At 44.2% G+C, this 19,371-nt stretch overlaps 9 non-coding genes and 4 pseudogenes across 9 annotated transcripts; all 13 read right to left on the bottom strand.

Moving 5' to 3' along the window:
* Positions 1–976: 976 nt before the first annotated feature.
* LOC141239397 (U2 spliceosomal RNA) lies at positions 977–1,167 on the bottom strand. Its single transcript, XR_012304797.1, has one exon. It is a non-coding gene; the product is annotated as a U2 spliceosomal RNA (small nuclear RNA).
* Positions 1,168–2,282: 1,115 nt separating this feature from the next.
* On the bottom strand, positions 2,283–2,473 carry LOC141239396 (U2 spliceosomal RNA). The gene has a single exon (XR_012304796.1). It is a non-coding gene; the product is annotated as a U2 spliceosomal RNA (small nuclear RNA).
* Positions 2,474–3,588: 1,115 nt separating this feature from the next.
* On the bottom strand, positions 3,589–3,779 carry LOC141239395 (U2 spliceosomal RNA). The gene has a single exon (XR_012304795.1). It is a non-coding gene; the product is annotated as a U2 spliceosomal RNA (small nuclear RNA).
* A 1,115-nt stretch (positions 3,780–4,894) lies between these two features.
* LOC141239394 (U2 spliceosomal RNA) lies at positions 4,895–5,085 on the bottom strand. Its single transcript, XR_012304794.1, has one exon. It is a non-coding gene; the product is annotated as a U2 spliceosomal RNA (small nuclear RNA).
* Positions 5,086–6,200: 1,115 nt separating this feature from the next.
* LOC141239501 (U2 spliceosomal RNA) lies at positions 6,201–6,385 on the bottom strand. The gene has a single exon (XR_012304891.1). It is a non-coding gene; the product is annotated as a U2 spliceosomal RNA (small nuclear RNA).
* Positions 6,386–7,179: 794 nt separating this feature from the next.
* Positions 7,180–7,271, bottom strand: LOC141239536 (U2 spliceosomal RNA; annotated as a pseudogene).
* A 1,115-nt stretch (positions 7,272–8,386) lies between these two features.
* Positions 8,387–8,577, bottom strand: LOC141239392 (U2 spliceosomal RNA). The gene has a single exon (XR_012304792.1). It is a non-coding gene; the product is annotated as a U2 spliceosomal RNA (small nuclear RNA).
* A 1,115-nt stretch (positions 8,578–9,692) lies between these two features.
* LOC141239504 (U2 spliceosomal RNA) lies at positions 9,693–9,873 on the bottom strand (annotated as a pseudogene).
* A 789-nt stretch (positions 9,874–10,662) lies between these two features.
* On the bottom strand, positions 10,663–10,754 carry LOC141239539 (U2 spliceosomal RNA; annotated as a pseudogene).
* Positions 10,755–11,869: 1,115 nt separating this feature from the next.
* Positions 11,870–12,060, bottom strand: LOC141239391 (U2 spliceosomal RNA). The gene has a single exon (XR_012304791.1). It is a non-coding gene; the product is annotated as a U2 spliceosomal RNA (small nuclear RNA).
* A 1,115-nt stretch (positions 12,061–13,175) lies between these two features.
* On the bottom strand, positions 13,176–13,366 carry LOC141239389 (U2 spliceosomal RNA). Its single transcript, XR_012304790.1, has one exon. It is a non-coding gene; the product is annotated as a U2 spliceosomal RNA (small nuclear RNA).
* Positions 13,367–14,481: 1,115 nt separating this feature from the next.
* LOC141239388 (U2 spliceosomal RNA) lies at positions 14,482–14,672 on the bottom strand. The gene has a single exon (XR_012304789.1). It is a non-coding gene; the product is annotated as a U2 spliceosomal RNA (small nuclear RNA).
* A 1,115-nt stretch (positions 14,673–15,787) lies between these two features.
* On the bottom strand, positions 15,788–15,960 carry LOC141239494 (U2 spliceosomal RNA; annotated as a pseudogene).
* Between the last annotated feature and the right edge of the window lie 3,411 nt (positions 15,961–19,371).

The raw sequence follows: 19,371 nt of genomic DNA, 5'->3' as shown, positions 1-19,371 counted from the left end.
GCTGCTGCAATCCACGCGTTTTAGATCTGCATAACTCCACCTCTTTAAACACAGCACCTTCACCCCCTACTGTTCCCACCCGCCTCAACACCGTTGGAAGGGAGGAGAACCAATTAAGGCGGGGGGTGGGGTGGAACGAGCAGCTGTCTACCCTTAGCAGGAGGGCTCCTGATTACATACCTCTCCTGCTGCTGCTGCTGCTGGCTGTCCAGCAGCAGACTGAAGGTGGCTGCTGCTGTGCACAGGTATATAAAGGCTCAGAGCCTATTATGACACGCGCAGCCAGCGTTCCATTGCCACATTCCATCTACTGCAGGCAGGATACCTGGCTGGCTGAATGTCGCTGAGAAGCTCACAGAGACCGCCATAAGCAACAGTTTAACAGAATGCCACAGACTAATCAACCAAACTTTTTGGGTTGGGTTCTCTTTTATAGTCTGCAGGCATTAAATGAAAGAAGTCAGTGTTCCAGCAGAAGGAGACAACGTTTCAGAAAAGGCATTGTAGCAAACCAAAAAAGAAATTTTAAGCGCAGCAGTGTAACCAGCGCACATACCTGTTAGCTCGGGTGAGTTTAAAAGGCTGCTGTTGATAACAAGGGCATTTGCTAAATAGATGGTGTGTGTGCAACAATATACTGAAAGGTCAATTATATTGTGCAGCTTATCTCACCACCTGTAGTTATTTAGGTGAAAGCTCCAAAATGCTTGCCTAATATGTCTGTTTATCCAAAAGGAAGTAGAAAGGGAGAGCTAGAAAGATAGCATTGCATCACATTACATGGCAATGCAATGCACAGTTGCTGAAGTTGAACCAAAATGAGCTTGTAATCTGGCTTCTGCAACTTTGAACATGAAAAATCCAATGAGGAGAAGAAAAGCAGAGCCAAAGAGTCCATCCCAAAATCCGACAAACAAGCAAAATGAACAAAAAACATTGAATTCAATTCTTTCTGATTTTAGAAACTGCATTAAAGAAGGGGTGCACCGGTCCTGGAGATACTGCAATACCAGGTCAATGCGTGGAGTGGACAGAGCAAGCTCTTTTTCCATCTCCCTGTTCTAAAAATCCATTTAATATATGGTCCCCAGATAGGGGACGTATCAGATATTAAACTGATAAGAACAGATACTACACTTGATCTTAGCCAAAAGGCCGAGAAGCGATAACCAGAATTGGTTTCAAACTACGGAGCCACCCAAGGATCCTAAAAAGTCCATTTGTGGAGATGAGCTCCTGGACTCCCGTTAAGAAGACATGTTGTCAACCTCTAGATCCCTTACATGCCTGCACTTTTCGGCTTGCTGCTGCTGCAATCCACGCGTTTTAGATCTGCATAACTCCACCTCTTTAAACACAGCACCTTCACCCCCTACTGTTCCCACCCGCCTCAACACCGTTGGAAGGGAGGAGAACCAATTAAGGCGGGGGGTGGGGTGGAACGAGCAGCTGTCTACCCTTAGCAGGAGGGCTCCTGATTACATACCTCTCCTGCTGCTGCTGCTGCTGGCTGTCCAGCAGCAGACTGAAGGTGGCTGCTGCTGTGCACAGGTATATAAAGGCTCAGAGCCTATTATGACACGCGCAGCCAGCGTTCCATTGCCACATTCCATCTACTGCAGGCAGGATACCTGGCTGGCTGAATGTCGCTGAGAAGCTCACAGAGACCGCCATAAGCAACAGTTTAACAGAATGCCACAGACTAATCAACCAAACTTTTTGGGTTGGGTTCTCTTTTATAGTCTGCAGGCATTAAATGAAAGAAGTCAGTGTTCCAGCAGAAGGAGACAACGTTTCAGAAAAGGCATTGTAGCAAACCAAAAAAGAAATTTTAAGCGCAGCAGTGTAACCAGCGCACATACCTGTTAGCTCGGGTGAGTTTAAAAGGCTGCTGTTGATAACAAGGGCATTTGCTAAATAGATGGTGTGTGTGCAACAATATACTGAAAGGTCAATTATATTGTGCAGCTTATCTCACCACCTGTAGTTATTTAGGTGAAAGCTCCAAAATGCTTGCCTAATATGTCTGTTTATCCAAAAGGAAGTAGAAAGGGAGAGCTAGAAAGATAGCATTGCATCACATTACATGGCAATGCAATGCACAGTTGCTGAAGTTGAACCAAAATGAGCTTGTAATCTGGCTTCTGCAACTTTGAACATGAAAAATCCAATGAGGAGAAGAAAAGCAGAGCCAAAGAGTCCATCCCAAAATCCGACAAACAAGCAAAATGAACAAAAAACATTGAATTCAATTCTTTCTGATTTTAGAAACTGCATTAAAGAAGGGGTGCACCGGTCCTGGAGATACTGCAATACCAGGTCAATGCGTGGAGTGGACAGAGCAAGCTCTTTTTCCATCTCCCTGTTCTAAAAATCCATTTAATATATGGTCCCCAGATAGGGGACGTATCAGATATTAAACTGATAAGAACAGATACTACACTTGATCTTAGCCAAAAGGCCGAGAAGCGATAACCAGAATTGGTTTCAAACTACGGAGCCACCCAAGGATCCTAAAAAGTCCATTTGTGGAGATGAGCTCCTGGACTCCCGTTAAGAAGACATGTTGTCAACCTCTAGATCCCTTACATGCCTGCACTTTTCGGCTTGCTGCTGCTGCAATCCACGCGTTTTAGATCTGCATAACTCCACCTCTTTAAACACAGCACCTTCACCCCCTGCTGTTCCCACCCGCCTCAACACCGTTGGAAGGGAGGAGAACCAATTAAGGCGGGGGGTGGGGTGGAACGAGCAGCTGTCTACCCTTAGCAGGAGGGCTCCTGATTACATACCTCTCCTGCTGCTGCTGCTGCTGGCTGTCCAGCAGCAGACTGAAGGTGGCTGCTGCTGTGCACAGGTATATAAAGGCTCAGAGCCTATTATGACACGCGCAGCCAGCGTTCCATTGCCACATTCCATCTACTGCAGGCAGGATACCTGGCTGGCTGAATGTCGCTGAGAAGCTCACAGAGACCGCCATAAGCAACAGTTTAACAGAATGCCACAGACTAATCAACCAAACTTTTTGGGTTGGGTTCTCTTTTATAGTCTGCAGGCATTAAATGAAAGAAGTCAGTGTTCCAGCAGAAGGAGACAACGTTTCAGAAAAGGCATTGTAGCAAACCAAAAAAGAAATTTTAAGCGCAGCAGTGTAACCAGCGCACATACCTGTTAGCTCGGGTGAGTTTAAAAGGCTGCTGTTGATAACAAGGGCATTTGCTAAATAGATGGTGTGTGTGCAACAATATACTGAAAGGTCAATTATATTGTGCAGCTTATCTCACCACCTGTAGTTATTTAGGTGAAAGCTCCAAAATGCTTGCCTAATATGTCTGTTTATCCAAAAGGAAGTAGAAAGGGAGAGCTAGAAAGATAGCATTGCATCACATTACATGGCAATGCAATGCACAGTTGCTGAAGTTGAACCAAAATGAGCTTGTAATCTGGCTTCTGCAACTTTGAACATGAAAAATCCAATGAGGAGAAGAAAAGCAGAGCCAAAGAGTCCATCCCAAAATCCGACAAACAAGCAAAATGAACAAAAAACATTGAATTCAATTCTTTCTGATTTTAGAAACTGCATTAAAGAAGGGGTGCACCGGTCCTGGAGATACTGCAATACCAGGTCAATGCGTGGAGTGGACAGAGCAAGCTCTTTTTCCATCTCCCTGTTCTAAAAATCCATTTAATATATGGTCCCCAGATAGGGGACGTATCAGATATTAAACTGATAAGAACAGATACTACACTTGATCTTAGCCAAAAGGCCGAGAAGCGATAACCAGAATTGGTTTCAAACTACGGAGCCACCCAAGGATCCTAAAAAGTCCATTTGTGGAGATGAGCTCCTGGACTCCCGTTAAGAAGACATGTTGTCAACCTCTAGATCCCTTACATGCCTGCACTTTTCGGCTTGCTGCTGCTGCAATCCACGCGTTTTAGATCTGCATAACTCCACCTCTTTAAACACAGCACCTTCACCCCCTGCTGTTCCCACCCGCCTCAACACTGTTGGAAGGGAGGAGAACCAATTAAGGCGGGGGGTGGGGTGGAACGAGCAGCTGTCTACCCTTAGCAGGAGGGCTCCTGATTACATACCTCTCCTGCTGCTGCTGCTGCTGGCTGTCCAGCAGCAGACTGAAGGTGGCTGCTGCTGTGCACAGGTATATAAAGGCTCAGAGCCTATTATGACACGCGCAGCCAGCGTTCCATTGCCACATTCCATCTACTGCAGGCAGGATACCTGGCTGGCTGAATGTCGCTGAGAAGCTCACAGAGACCGCCATAAGCAACAGTTTAACAGAATGCCACAGACTAATCAACCAAACTTTTTGGGTTGGGTTCTCTTTTATAGTCTGCAGGCATTAAATGAAAGAAGTCAGTGTTCCAGCAGAAGGAGACAACGTTTCAGAAAAGGCATTGTAGCAAACCAAAAAAGAAATTTTAAGCGCAGCAGTGTAACCAGCGCACATACCTGTTAGCTCGGGTGAGTTTAAAAGGCTGCTGTTGATAACAAGGGCATTTGCTAAATAGATGGTGTGTGTGCAACAATATACTGAAAGGTCAATTATATTGTGCAGCTTATCTCACCACCTGTAGTTATTTAGGTGAAAGCTCCAAAATGCTTGCCTAATATGTCTGTTTATCCAAAAGGAAGTAGAAAGGGAGAGCTAGAAAGATAGCATTGCATCACATTACATGGCAATGCAATGCACAGTTGCTGAAGTTGAACCAAAATGAGCTTGTAATCTGGCTTCTGCAACTTTGAACATGAAAAATCCAATGAGGAGAAGAAAAGCAGAGCCAAAGAGTCCATCCCAAAATCCGACAAACAAGCAAAATGAACAAAAAACATTGAATTCAATTCTTTCTGATTTTAGAAACTGCATTAAAGAAGGGGTGCACCGGTCCTGGAGATACTGCAATACCAGGTCAATGCGTGGAGTGGACAGAGCAAGCTCTTTTTCCATCTCCCTGTTCTAAAAATCCATTTAATATATGGTCCCCAGATAGGGGACGTATCAGATATTAAACTGATAAGAACAGATACTACACTTGATCTTAGCCAAAAGGCCGAGAAGCGATAACCAGAATTGGTTTCAAACTACGGAGCCACCCAAGGATCCTAAAAAGTCCATTTGTGGAGATGAGCTCCTGGACTCCCGTTAAGAAGACATGTTGTCAACCTCTAGATCCCTTACATGCCTGCACTTTTCGGCTTGCTGCTGCTGCAATCCACGCGTTTTAGATCTGCATAACTCCACCTCTTTAAACACAGCACCTTCACCCCCTGCTGTTCCCACCCGCCTCAACACCGTTGGAAGGGAGGAGAACCAATTAAGGCGGGGGGTGGGGTGGAACGAGCAGCTGTCTACCCTTAGCAGGAGGGCTCCTGATTACATACCTCTCCTGCTGCTGCTGCTGCTGGCTGTCCAGCAGCAGACTGAAGGTGGCTGCTGCTGTGCACAGGTATATAAAGGCTCAGAGCCTATTATGACACGCGCAGCCAGCGTTCCATTGCCACATTCCATCTACTGCAGGCAGGATACCTGGCTGGCTGAATGTCGCTGAGAAGCTCACAGAGACCGCCATAAGCAACAGTTTAACAGAATGCCACAGACTAATCAACCAAACTTTTTGGGTTGGGTTCTCTTTTATAGTCTGCAGGCATTAAATGAAAGAAGTCAGTGTTCCAGCAGAAGGAGACAACGTTTCAGAAAAGGCATTGTAGCAAACCAAAAAAGAAATTTTAAGCGCAGCAGTGTAACCAGCGCACATACCTGTTAGCTCGGGTGAGTTTAAAAGGCTGCTGTTGATAACAAGGGCATTTGCTAAATAGATGGTGTGTGTGCAACAATATACTGAAAGGTCAATTATATTGTGCAGCTTATCTCACCACCTGTAGTTATTTAGGTGAAAGCTCCAAAATGCTTGCCTAATATGTCTGTTTATCCAAAAGGAAGTAGAAAGGGAGAGCTAGAAAGATAGCATTGTATCACATTACATGGCAATGCAATGCACAGTTGCTGAAGTTGAACCAAAATGAGCTTGTAATCTGGCTTCTGCAACTTTGAACATGAAAAATCCAATGAGGAGAAGAAAAGCAGAGCCAAAGAGTCCATCCCAAAATCCGACAAACAAGCAAAATGAACAAAAAACATTGAATTCAATTCTTTCTGATTTTAGAAACTGCATTAAAGAAGGGGTGCACCGGTCCTGGAGATACTGCAATACCAGGTCAATGCGTGGAGTGGACAGAGCAAGCTCTTTTTCCATCTCCCTGTTCTAAAAATCCATTTAATATATGGTCCCCAGATAGGGGACGTATCAGATATTAAACTGATAAGAACAGATTTTTTTTTTTTTTTTTTTTCGAAAGCCCGAATTCGTGTACAAAACCCGAGTGCGCTTAAAAAAGTGACAAGTGCCACAAAAAAAGTGCACTAGGATGCTGGTCTTCTTGAAACCCTCTCCAAAAGGAGAAGGGTCCCCCAAACCATTCCCCGACCCTCCGAGCCAAAAGGCCACAGCGAGGAACAGGGACAAAAAGCCACCTCCAGCCGAAGCCAGAGGCGACCCAATCATACCCCCAGCACCTGCCCGAGTTCTCACCCGAGCAAGGCACTGGGAGCCAAAGACTGTGCTCCCCTCCCGGAAGAGGGGAGCCAACAACGCTCTCCTCCCGAAAGAGGAGAGCCAGGGGGGTTCAGGGGGGAGCGGAACCTGATGGCCACACACTCCCCCCCTAGACCTGCCAAGAGAGGAACCCGTAAGGGAACCGCATCCCGACAAAATCCTAGTAGGACGTGACACACGTGAATAAGTGGACACACAGTGACAAAGAAATTAAATAAATAGTGAAGGTTTCACAGTATAATACTGCCCGGACCTTCAACCGGGAATTGAAAAATTCCCCATCCTAAGGCCAGAAGGCCCGGAATAAGGGTGTGTGCAAAGAAAGAAAATTTGAAGTGCTTGTGCAAATGTGCCATAAACTCAAGTGGGGTTCCCAATCCCAGTGAGTTAAGGCACCCCAGGGTCACCACTCCTGGGGCACTTCACACTTCGGGCTTTCGATCTTCCCCGGCCCAATGGCGTCGATCCTGGGGGGCCATGCTTTCCACCAGATGACTATATTAGCCACCTGGCGTACTAACAAGCGCCTAAACCCCAGTGTGCATAATGTATCAATCTACTAGGGCGGCCAACATCCAAAACCGCCTTTTCGAAAGATACTACACTTGATCTTAGCCAAAAGGCCGAGAAGCGATAACCAGAATTGGTTTCAAACTACGGAGCCACCCAAGGATCCTAAAAAGTCCATTTGTGGAGATGAGCTCCTGGACTCCCGTTAAGAAGACATGTTGTCAACCTCTAGATCCCTTACATGCCTGCACTTTTCGGCTTGCTGCTGCTGCAATCCACGCGTTTTAGATCTGCATAACTCCACCTCTTTAAACACAGCACCTTCACCCCCTGCTGTTCCCACCCGCCTCAACACCGTTGGAAGGGAGGAGAACCAATTAAGGCGGGGGGTGGGGTGGAACGAGCAGCTGTCTACCCTTAGCAGGAGGGCTCCTGATTACATACCTCTCCTGCTGCTGCTGCTGCTGGCTGTCCAGCAGCAGACTGAAGGTGGCTGCTGCTGTGCACAGGTATATAAAGGCTCAGAGCCTATTATGACACGCGCAGCCAGCGTTCCATTGCCACATTCCATCTACTGCAGGCAGGATACCTGGCTGGCTGAATGTCGCTGAGAAGCTCACAGAGACCGCCATAAGCAACAGTTTAACAGAATGCCACAGACTAATCAACCAAACTTTTTGGGTTGGGTTCTCTTTTATAGTCTGCAGGCATTAAATGAAAGAAGTCAGTGTTCCAGCAGAAGGAGACAACGTTTCAGAAAAGGCATTGTAGCAAACCAAAAAAGAAATTTTAAGCGCAGCAGTGTAACCAGCGCACATACCTGTTAGCTCGGGTGAGTTTAAAAGGCTGCTGTTGATAACAAGGGCATTTGCTAAATAGATGGTGTGTGTGCAACAATATACTGAAAGGTCAATTATATTGTGCAGCTTATCTCACCACCTGTAGTTATTTAGGTGAAAGCTCCAAAATGCTTGCCTAATATGTCTGTTTATCCAAAAGGAAGTAGAAAGGGAGAGCTAGAAAGATAGCATTGCATCACATTACATGGCAATGCAATGCACAGTTGCTGAAGTTGAACCAAAATGAGCTTGTAATCTGGCTTCTGCAACTTTGAACATGAAAAATCCAATGAGGAGAAGAAAAGCAGAGCCAAAGAGTCCATCCCAAAATCCGACAAACAAGCAAAATGAACAAAAAACATTGAATTCAATTCTTTCTGATTTTAGAAACTGCATTAAAGAAGGGGTGCACCGGTCCTGGAGATACTGCAATACCAGGTCAATGCGTGGAGTGGACAGAGCAAGCTCTTTTTCCATCTCCCTGTTCTAAAAATCCATTTAATATATGGTCCCCAGATAGGGGACGTATCAGATATTAAACTGATAAGAACAGATACTACACTTGATCTTAGCCAAAAGGCCGAGAAGCGATAACCAGAATTGGTTTCAAACTACGGAGCCACCCAAGGATCCTAAAAAGTCCATTTGTGGAGATGAGCTCCTGGACTCCCGTTAAGAAGACATGTTGTCAACCTCTAGATCCCTTACATGCCTGCACTTTTCGGCTTGCTGCTGCTGCAATCCACGCGTTTTAGATCTGCATAACTCCACCTCTTTAAACACAGCACCTTCACCCCCTGCTGTTCCCACCCGCCTCAACACCGTTGGAAGGGAGGAGAACCAATTAAGGCGGGGGGTGGGGTGGAACGAGCAGCTGTCTACCCTTAGCAGGAGGGCTCCTGATTACATACCTCTCCTGCTGCTGCTGCTGCTGGCTGTCCAGCAGCAGACTGAAGGTGGCTGCTGCTGTGCACAGGTATATAAAGGCTCAGAGCCTATTATGACACGCGCAGCCAGCGTTCCATTGCCACATTCCATCTACTGCAGGCAGGATACCTGGCTGGCTGAATGTCGCTGAGAAGCTCACAGAGACCGCCATAAGCAACAGTTTAACAGAATGCCACAGACTAATCAACCAAACTTTTTGGGTTGGGTTCTCTTTTATAGTCTGCAGGCATTAAATGAAAGAAGTCAGTGTTCCAGCAGAAGGAGACAACGTTTCAGAAAAGGCATTGTAGCAAACCAAAAAAGAAATTTTAAGCGCAGCAGTGTAACCAGCGCACATACCTGTTAGCTCGGGTGAGTTTAAAAGGCTGCTGTTGATAACAAGGGCATTTGCTAAATAGATGGTGTGTGTGCAACAATATACTGAAAGGTCAATTATATTGTGCAGCTTATCTCACCACCTGTAGTTATTTAGGTGAAAGCTCCAAAATGCTTGCCTAATATGTCTGTTTATCCAAAAGGAAGTAGAAAGGGAGAGCTAGAAAGATAGCATTGCATCACATTACATGGCAATGCAATGCACAGTTGCTGAAGTTGAACCAAAATGAGCTTGTAATCTGGCTTCTGCAACTTTGAACATGAAAAATCCAATGAGGAGAAGAAAAGCAGAGCCAAAGAGTCCATCCCAAAATCCGACAAACAAGCAAAATGAACAAAAAACATTGAATTCAATTCTTTCTAATTTTAGAAACTGCATTAAAGAAGGGGTGCAGCGGTCCTGGAGATACTGCAATACCAGGTCAATGCGTGGAGTGGACAGAGCAAGCTCTTTTTCCATCTCCCTGTTCTAAAAATCCATTTAATATATGGTCCCCAGATAGGGGACGTATCAGATATTAAACTGATAAGAACAGATTTTTTTTTTTCGAAAGCCCGAATTCGTGTACAAAACCCGAGTGCGCTTAAAAAAGTGACAAGTGCCACAAAAAAAGTGCACTAGGATGCTGGTCTTCTTGAAACCCTCTCCAAAAGGAGAAGGGTCCCCCAAACCATTCCCCGTCCCTCCGAGCCAAAAGGCCACAGCGAGGAACAGGGACAAAAAGCCACCTCCAGCCGAAGCCAGAGGCGACCCAATCTTACCCCCAGCACCTGCCCGAGTTCTCACCCGAGCAAGGCACTGGGAGCCAAAGACTGTGCTCCCCTCCCGGAAGAGGGGAGCCAACAATGCTCTCCTCCCGAAAGAGGAGAGCCAGGGGGGTTCAGGGGGGAGCGGAACCTGATGGCCACACACTCCCCCCCTAGACCTGCCAAGAGAGGAACCCGTAAGGGAACCGCATCCTGACAAAATCCTAGTAGGACGTGACACACGTGAATAAGTGGACACACAGTGACAAAGAAATTAAATAAATAGTGAAGGTTTCACAGTATAATACTGGACGGACCTTCGACCGGGAATTGAAAAATTCCCCATCCTAAGGCCAGAAGGCCCGGAATAAGGGTGTGTGCGAAGAAAGAAAATTTGAAGTGCTTGTGCAAATGTGCCATAAACTCAAGTGGGGTTCCCAATCCCAGTGAGTTAAGGCACCCCAGGGTCACCACTCCTGGGGCACTTCACACTTCGGGCTTTCGATCTTCCCCGGCCCAATGGCGTCGATCCTGGGGGGCCATGCTTTCCACCAGATGACTATATTAGCCACCTGGCGTACTAACAAGCGCCTAAACCCCAGTGTGCATAATGTATCATTCTACTAGGGCGGCCAACATCCAAAACCGCCTTTTCGAAAGATACTACACTTGATCTTAGCCAAAAGGCCGAGAAGCGATAACCAGAATTGGTTTCAAACTACGGAGCCACCCAAGGATCCTAAAAAGTCCATTTGTGGAGATGAGCTCCTGGACTCCTGTTAAGAAGACATGTTGTCAACCTCTAGATCCCTTACATGCCTGCACTTTTCGGCTTGCTGCTGCTGCAATCCACGCGTTTTAGATCTGCATAACTCCACCTCTTTAAACACAGCACCTTCACCCCCTGCTGTTCCCACCCGCCTCAACACCGTTGGAAGGGAGGAGAACCAATTAAGGCGGGGGGTGGGGTGGAACGAGCAGCTGTCTACCCTTAGCAGGAGGGCTCCTGATTACATACCTCTCCTGCTGCTGCTGCTGCTGGCTGTCCAGCAGCAGACTGAAGGTGGCTGCTGCTGTGCACAGGTATATAAAGGCTCAGAGCCTATTATGACACGCGCAGCCAGCGTTCCATTGCCACATTCCATCTACTGCAGGCAGGATACCTGGCTGGCTGAATGTCGCTGAGAAGCTCACAGAGACCGCCATAAGCAACAGTTTAACAGAATGCCACAGACTAATCAACCAAACTTTTTGGGTTGGGTTCTCTTTTATAGTCTGCAGGCATTAAATGAAAGAAGTCAGTGTTCCAGCAGAAGGAGACAACGTTTCAGAAAAGGCATTGTAGCAAACCAAAAAAGAAATTTTAAGCGCAGCAGTGTAACCAGCGCACATACCTGTTAGCTCGGGTGAGTTTAAAAGGCTGCTGTTGATAACAAGGGCATTTGCTAAATAGATGGTGTGTGTGCAACAATATACTGAAAGGTCAATTATATTGTGCAGCTTATCTCACCACCTGTAGTTATTTAGGTGAAAGCTCCAAAATGCTTGCCTAATATGTCTGTTTATCCAAAAGGAAGTAGAAAGGGAGAGCTAGAAAGATAGCATTGCATCACATTACATGGCAATGCAATGCACAGTTGCTGAAGTTGAACCAAAATGAGCTTGTAATCTGGCTTCTGCAACTTTGAACATGAAAAATCCAATGAGGAGAAGAAAAGCAGAGCCAAAGAGTCCATCCCAAAATCCGACAAACAAGCAAAATGAACAAAAAACATTGAATTCAATTCTTTCTGATTTTAGAAACTGCATTAAAGAAGGGGTGCACCGGTCCTGGAGATACTGCAATACCAGGTCAATGCGTGGAGTGGACAGAGCAAGCTCTTTTTCCATCTCCCTGTTCTAAAAATCCATTTAATATATGGTCCCCAGATAGGGGACGTATCAGATATTAAACTGATAAGAACAGATACTACACTTGATCTTAGCCAAAAGGCCGAGAAGCGATAACCAGAATTGGTTTCAAACTACGGAGCCACCCAAGGATCCTAAAAAGTCCATTTGTGGAGATGAGCTCCTGGACTCCCGTTAAGAAGACATGTTGTCAACCTCTAGATCCCTTACATGCCTGCACTTTTCGGCTTGCTGCTGCTGCAATCCACGCGTTTTAGATCTGCATAACTCCACCTCTTTAAACACAGCACCTTCACCCCCTGCTGTTCCCACCCGCCTCAACACCGTTGGAAGGGAGGAGAACCAATTAAGGCGGGGGGTGGGGTGGAACGAGCAGCTGTCTACCCTTAGCAGGAGGGCTCCTGATTACATACCTCTCCTGCTGCTGCTGCTGCTGGCTGTCCAGCAGCAGACTGAAGGTGGCTGCTGCTGTGCACAGGTATATAAAGGCTCAGAGCCTATTATGACACGCGCAGCCAGCGTTCCATTGCCACATTCCATCTACTGCAGGCAGGATACCTGGCTGGCTGAATGTCGCTGAGAAGCTCACAGAGACCGCCATAAGCAACAGTTTAACAGAATGCCACAGACTAATCAACCAAACTTTTTGGGTTGGGTTCTCTTTTATAGTCTGCAGGCATTAAATGAAAGAAGTCAGTGTTCCAGCAGAAGGAGACAACGTTTCAGAAAAGGCATTGTAGCAAACCAAAAAAGAAATTTTAAGCGCAGCAGTGTAACCAGCGCACATACCTGTTAGCTCGGGTGAGTTTAAAAGGCTGCTGTTGATAACAAGGGCATTTGCTAAATAGATGGTGTGTGTGCAACAATATACTGAAAGGTCAATTATATTGTGCAGCTTATCTCACCACCTGTAGTTATTTAGGTGAAAGCTCCAAAATGCTTGCCTAATATGTCTGTTTATCCAAAAGGAAGTAGAAAGGGAGAGCTAGAAAGATAGCATTGCATCACATTACATGGCAATGCAATGCACAGTTGCTGAAGTTGAACCAAAATGAGCTTGTAATCTGGCTTCTGCAACTTTGAACATGAAAAATCCAATGAGGAGAAGAAAAGCAGAGCCAAAGAGTCCATCCCAAAATCCGACAAACAAGCAAAATGAACAAAAAACATTGAATTCAATTCTTTCTGATTTTAGAAACTGCATTAAAGAAGGGGTGCACCGGTCCTGGAGATACTGCAATACCAGGTCAATGCGTGGAGTGGACAGAGCAAGCTCTTTTTCCATCTCCCTGTTCTAAAAATCCATTTAATATATGGTCCCCAGATAGGGGACGTATCAGATATTAAACTGATAAGAACAGATACTACACTTGATCTTAGCCAAAAGGCCGAGAAGCGATAACCAGAATTGGTTTCAAACTACGGAGCCACCCAAGGATCCTAAAAAGTCCATTTGTGGAGATGAGCTCCTGGACTCCCGTTAAGAAGACATGTTGTCAACCTCTAGATCCCTTACATGCCTGCACTTTTCGGCTTGCTGCTGCTGCAATCCACGCGTTTTAGATCTGCATAACTCCACCTCTTTAAACACAGCACCTTCACCCCCTGCTGTTCCCACCCGCCTCAACACCGTTGGAAGGGAGGAGAACCAATTAAGGCGGGGGGTGGGGTGGAACGAGCAGCTGTCTACCCTTAGCAGGAGGGCTCCTGATTACATACCTCTCCTGCTGCTGCTGCTGCTGGCTGTCCAGCAGCAGACTGAAGGTGGCTGCTGCTGTGCACAGGTATATAAAGGCTCAGAGCCTATTATGACACGCGCAGCCAGCGTTCCATTGCCACATTCCATCTACTGCAGGCAGGATACCTGGCTGGCTGAATGTCGCTGAGAAGCTCACAGAGACCGCCATAAGCAACAGTTTAACAGAATGCCACAGACTAATCAACCAAACTTTTTGGGTTGGGTTCTCTTTTATAGTCTGCAGGCATTAAATGAAAGAAGTCAGTGTTCCAGCAGAAGGAGACAACGTTTCAGAAAAGGCATTGTAGCAAACCAAAAAAGAAATTTTAAGCGCAGCAGTGTAACCAGCACACATACCTGTTAGCTCGGGTGAGTTTAAAAGGCTGCTGTTGATAACAAGGGCATTTGCTAAATAGATGGTGTGTGTGCAACAATATACTGAAAGGTCAATTATATTGTGCAGCTTATCTCACCACCTGTAGTTATTTAGGTGAAAGCTCCAAAATGCTTGCCTAATATGTCTGTTTATCCAAAAGGAAGTAGAAAGGGAGAGCTAGAAAGATAGCATTGCATCACATTACATGGCAATGCAATGCACAGTTGCTGAAGTTGAACCAAAATGAGCTTGTAATCTGGCTTCTGCAACTTTGAACATGAAAAATCCAATGAGGAGAAGAAAAGCAGAGCCAAAGAGTCCATCCCAAAATCCGACAAACAAGCAAAATGAACAAAAAACATTGAATTCAATTCTTTCTGATTTTAGAAACTGCATTAAAGAAGGGGTGCACCGGTCCTGGAGATACTGCAATACCAGGTCAATGCGTGGAGTGGACAGAGCAAGCTCTTTTTCCATCTCCCTGTTCTAAAAATCCATTTAATATATGGTCCCCAGATAGGGGACGTATCAGATATTAAACTGATAAGAACAGATACTACACTTGATCTTAGCCAAAAGGCCGAGAAGCGATAACCAGAATTGGTTTCAAACTACGGAGCCACCCAAGGATCCTAAAAAGTCCATTTGTGGAGATGAGCTCCTGGACTCCCGTTAAGAAGACATGTTGTCAACCTCTAGATCCCTTACATGCCTGCACTTTTCGGCTTGCTGCTGCTGCAATCCACGCGTTTTAGATCTGCATAACTCCACCTCTTTAAACACAGCACCTTCACCCCCTGCTGTTCCCACCCGCCTCAACACCGTTGGAAGGGAGGAGAACCAATTAAGGCGGGGGGTGGGGTGGAACGAGCAGCTGTCTACCCTTAGCAGGAGGGCTCCTGATTACATACCTCTCCTGCTGCTGCTGCTGCTGGCTGTCCAGCAGCAGACTGAAGGTGGCTGCTGCTGTGCACAGGTATATAAAGGCTCAGAGCCTATTATGACACGCGCAGCCAGCGTTCCATTGCCACATTCCATCTACTGCAGGCAGGATACCTGGCTGGCTGAATGTCGCTGAGAAGCTCACAGAGACCGCCATAAGCAACAGTTTAACAGAATGCCACAGACTAATCAACCAAACTTTTTGGGTTGGGTTCTCTTTTATAGTCTGCAGGCATTAAATGAAAGAAGTCAGTGTTCCAGCAGAAGGAGACAACGTTTCAGAAAAGGCATTGTAGCAAACCAAAAAAGAAATTTTAAGCGCAGCAGTGTAACCAGCGCACATACCTGTTAGCTCGGGTGAGTTTAAAAGGCTGCTGTTGATAACAAGGGCATTTGCTAAATAGATGGTGTGTGTGCAACAATATACTGAAAGGTCAATTATATTGTGCAGCTTATCTCACCACCTGTAGTTATTTAGGTGAAAGCTCCAAAATGCTTGCCTAATATGTCTGTTTATCCAAAAGGAAGTAGAAAGGGAGAGCTAGAAAGATAGCATTGCATCACATTACATGGCAATGCAATGCACAGTTGCTGAAGTTGAACCAAAATGAGCTTGTAATCTGGCTTCTGCAACTTTGAACATGAAAAATCCAATGAGGAGAAGAAAAGCAGAGCCAAAGAGTCCATCCCAAAATCCGACAAACAAGCAAAATGAACAAAAAACATTGAATTCAATTCTTTCTGATTTTAGAAACTGCATTAAAGAAGGGGTGCACCGGTCCTGGAGATACTGCAATACCAGGTCAATGCGTGGAGTGGACAGAGCAAGCTCTTTTTCCATCTCCCTGTTCTAAAAATCCATTTAATATATGGTCCCCAGATAGGGGACGTATCAGATATTAAACTGATAAGAACAGATCCGTTTTCAAACAAGCTTTATTTAAATCAGACATACATCATAAATTACAAACAAATCACAAAGACTTGAATAAAATATGACATAAAACAAATACAAGGTCAGATTTAAAAAGCGCATAAAAGCATAAAAAGCATAAAACACAGTTTTGCATATAATTTGCATAAATAAATACATATGTCAAATGCAAACACCATAGCTTTTTAACTTTATCTTTTTACAATCAGGTAGTATGAAAACTTTTCACAAAGAACATATCCGATACAATATTTGAAACAAATCACAAATACTGGAATAAAATATGACATAAAACTAATACAGAGTCAGAATTAAAATGCACTTAAAAGCATAAAAAGCATAAAACACAGTTTTGCATATAATTTACATAAATAAATACTTATTCCAAATTTGCAAACACCATAGCTTTTTTGCTTCATTGATTCCCATCTTTTTACAATCTCTCAGGTAGTATGTAAACATTTCACAAAGAGCAAGCCCAATACAATCTTTGACAGGAATAAATTCACGTTTAAACAATAATATATTGCGCACTTTCAATAAAGCTTCTTTTAAACAGTTTATTATAAGCCATGCGACTCGTGCTTGTTTCATGGTTGGGCAATTAATTATCCCATATATTATAATGTCACAATTAAGGGTTTGTATACCACATATCCATTTTAGGAGGGTGCCCACCGTCTGCCATAGCTCTTGTGCGTAGGGGCAATCCCACAGTAAATGAAACACTGACTCGTTTGGGGCGCATCTTTCTCTGGGACATCTAGCACTAGCCACCAGCCCCCTATGATGCTGAAAAGCTCTCGTAGGGAGACATTGGTGAACAACCTGCCAAGCTAAATCCTTTTGTGAGTTGCTAAGTGCAGGACAGGCCACGTTGTTCCACACCAGGCGGCACCTGGAGATGGAAAAATTAGACACATCCTCCATCTCCTCATGTCCCTTACAAATAACTGTTAACTTACGTTGATCAAATAAAAGCTGACGATCAACTTGGGTCAGATCATATTCTGAAATGACCTTCTCCAAGATCTTGTAATGCTTAGGGGGAGATAAGAGAAAAGGACAATTAACAGTCATACTGAAGTTCAACTTTCGGAAAAGAAACCCAGTTGTATATCTAAGAAAACAAGAGAAAGCCCCAACATTATTCAAGCTTTTGCAACAAAATACAAAAAACTTGATAAATAAAAACAATTTTAAATCAGGGAACCCTTTACCCCCATTTTTCTTGCTTTTACATACCACCTCCCTCCTCAATTTCTCCATTTTGGATCCCCACAGAAAATAAAACATGGGCTTCATAAGTCTTTTAAGATACAGAGAATTAGGGGGAAAAACCATAGCGGCATACAAAATGATAGGAAGCAAAACCATTTTAATTACAAGAATCTTGCCCTCCATTGTTAGTTTTCGAGTTTGCCATAAAGAGATCTTCTGATTTAATTTATTCAAAACCAAATCCCAGTTTTCAATACCATCATTAGCAGGATTAAACAAGACACCCAGGATCTTGATTCCTACTGTTTGTGTGGGAACCCTAGGCGGATCTGACTCCCATTGACCCATAATCATACAGTCACATTTATTTATATTCAACTTAAACCCAGACCCAGCACTAAAAATTTCAGTAATTAGAATTGCTCTGTTAATAGATGCTGAGCTAGTGCCATATACAGATATGTCATCCATATATCCAATGGCTTTAACTTGTTGTCCACCCCCACCCGGAATAAAAATGCCCCTAACCACCTTGTCCCGACGCAGCAGGCACAACAGTGGCTCAATGGAGCAGACAAATAAAAGTGGGGACATGGGGCAACCTTGTTTAACACCGGAAAGAAGCTCCACCTCTCTAGTTACAAAACCATTGACTAAAATCCGGGCAGATGACTGTTTGTATAAAAGCGCAATTTTCTGAATAAAAGAATCAGGGAACCCCATCTTTCCCATAACTTTAAAAAGATAAAAGTGGGAGACCCTATCAAACGCTTTCATAAAATCCAAAGATAAAATAGCTAGTGGCTGTTTTCTATCTTTTTGAAACCAGATAAGATCACGAATTAGGTTTAGATGCTCCCAGATTGATCTCCCGGGGACACCACACACCTGATCTGGATGAATTACATTTTTAATAACTGCTTTAAGACGACCAGCAACAACTTTAGCTAAAATCTTGTAGTCTGTATTTAATAGTGAAATAGGCCTCCAATTCTCCAACTTTGATTTATCACCTTTCTTAAAAATTAATGTAATCATACTTTTACGCCATGAATATGGTAATAAATCAGCCTTAGAGGCTTCACAAACTACTTGTATAAAATCCTCCTTAATTAGATCCCAAAAGCAAAGATAAAATTCAATAGGAAGGCCATCTGATCCAGGAGCCTTACCTTTATTAAAACTCTTAAGGGTCTCTTCAATTTCACTGGGTAAAAGTTCTTTAGCTAAAAAAATCTGGTCATCTTTATTTAAAAACTGGGATAAAACATTAAGATTCTCTGTAAAAGCAGGTTCATCAACATTTTTAATACTAAAAAGATCTCTATAAAAATTAGCAGTATGCTCTAAAATGCCCTCAGTGGAAGATTGTCCTTCTAGCTCAGTAATCACTTGTTTTTTGTCACTCATTTTTTTAAAGAAAAACCTTGAGCAGGTCTCACCCTCTTCCAGATATTTCACACGGGCATTAAATATAATTTCTTTACCCTTTTGTTCCAGGAATTTTTGGATTTCTGTCTGGATCTTGGCAATCTCACCATCCACACCAGGCACTCCCCACCCCTTAAGCTTATGGAGAGTTTGCATCCTGACATTAAAATCTTTAAAACATTTCCTTTTTTCACGTGCCTTCCTTTTACCAATTTTAATAAAAAATTCTTTAATACGGGTTTTAACACACTCCCACCACCCCAACATACTCTGATTTGGGTGTTTCCGTCTTCTCCAACTCTCATACTTTGCATAAAACTCCGCCCTTACCAGTTCGTCTTCTAATAAGAGCACATTCAATTTCCACATACCTTTTCCAGCTTTTGCTTCCTGTGGAGTTTGCAATACATTGTATAGTAATACATGATCAGAAAAAATATTTTCTATTAGACCAGCATTCCTAGGTTTAAAAACATCAGAAGAGGAAAAAATAAAATCAATACGAGATGACATCCCTCTACCCCTCCATGTATGCCCAGGGTCAGTAGGGTAGGACTTTCTCCAAGCATCTAATAATTTGAGGTCCGTTGTCAAATGTTTTAACAGACTGGATGTTTTGTCTGTTCTTCCATTAGTATCACCTCCACTCCTCCCTTCCCCCAACATGACACAGTTAAAATCCCCTCCCACTATCACAGGGGACGGACCTGATAAAAACAAAGGGATGACATTAAAAAGGGAAGCACGCTCATTTTTCTCTGGG

The sequence above is a fragment of the Phyllobates terribilis genome, unplaced genomic scaffold (assembly GCF_046119375.1).
Source record: "Phyllobates terribilis strain yellow unplaced genomic scaffold, ASM4611937v1 Scaffold_769__1_contigs__length_694716, whole genome shotgun sequence".
Classification (NCBI taxonomy): domain Eukaryota; kingdom Metazoa; phylum Chordata; class Amphibia; order Anura; family Dendrobatidae; genus Phyllobates; species Phyllobates terribilis.
The sequence above is the reverse complement of the archived record's forward strand: the minus strand, read 5'-3'. Positions and strand labels throughout refer to the sequence as shown.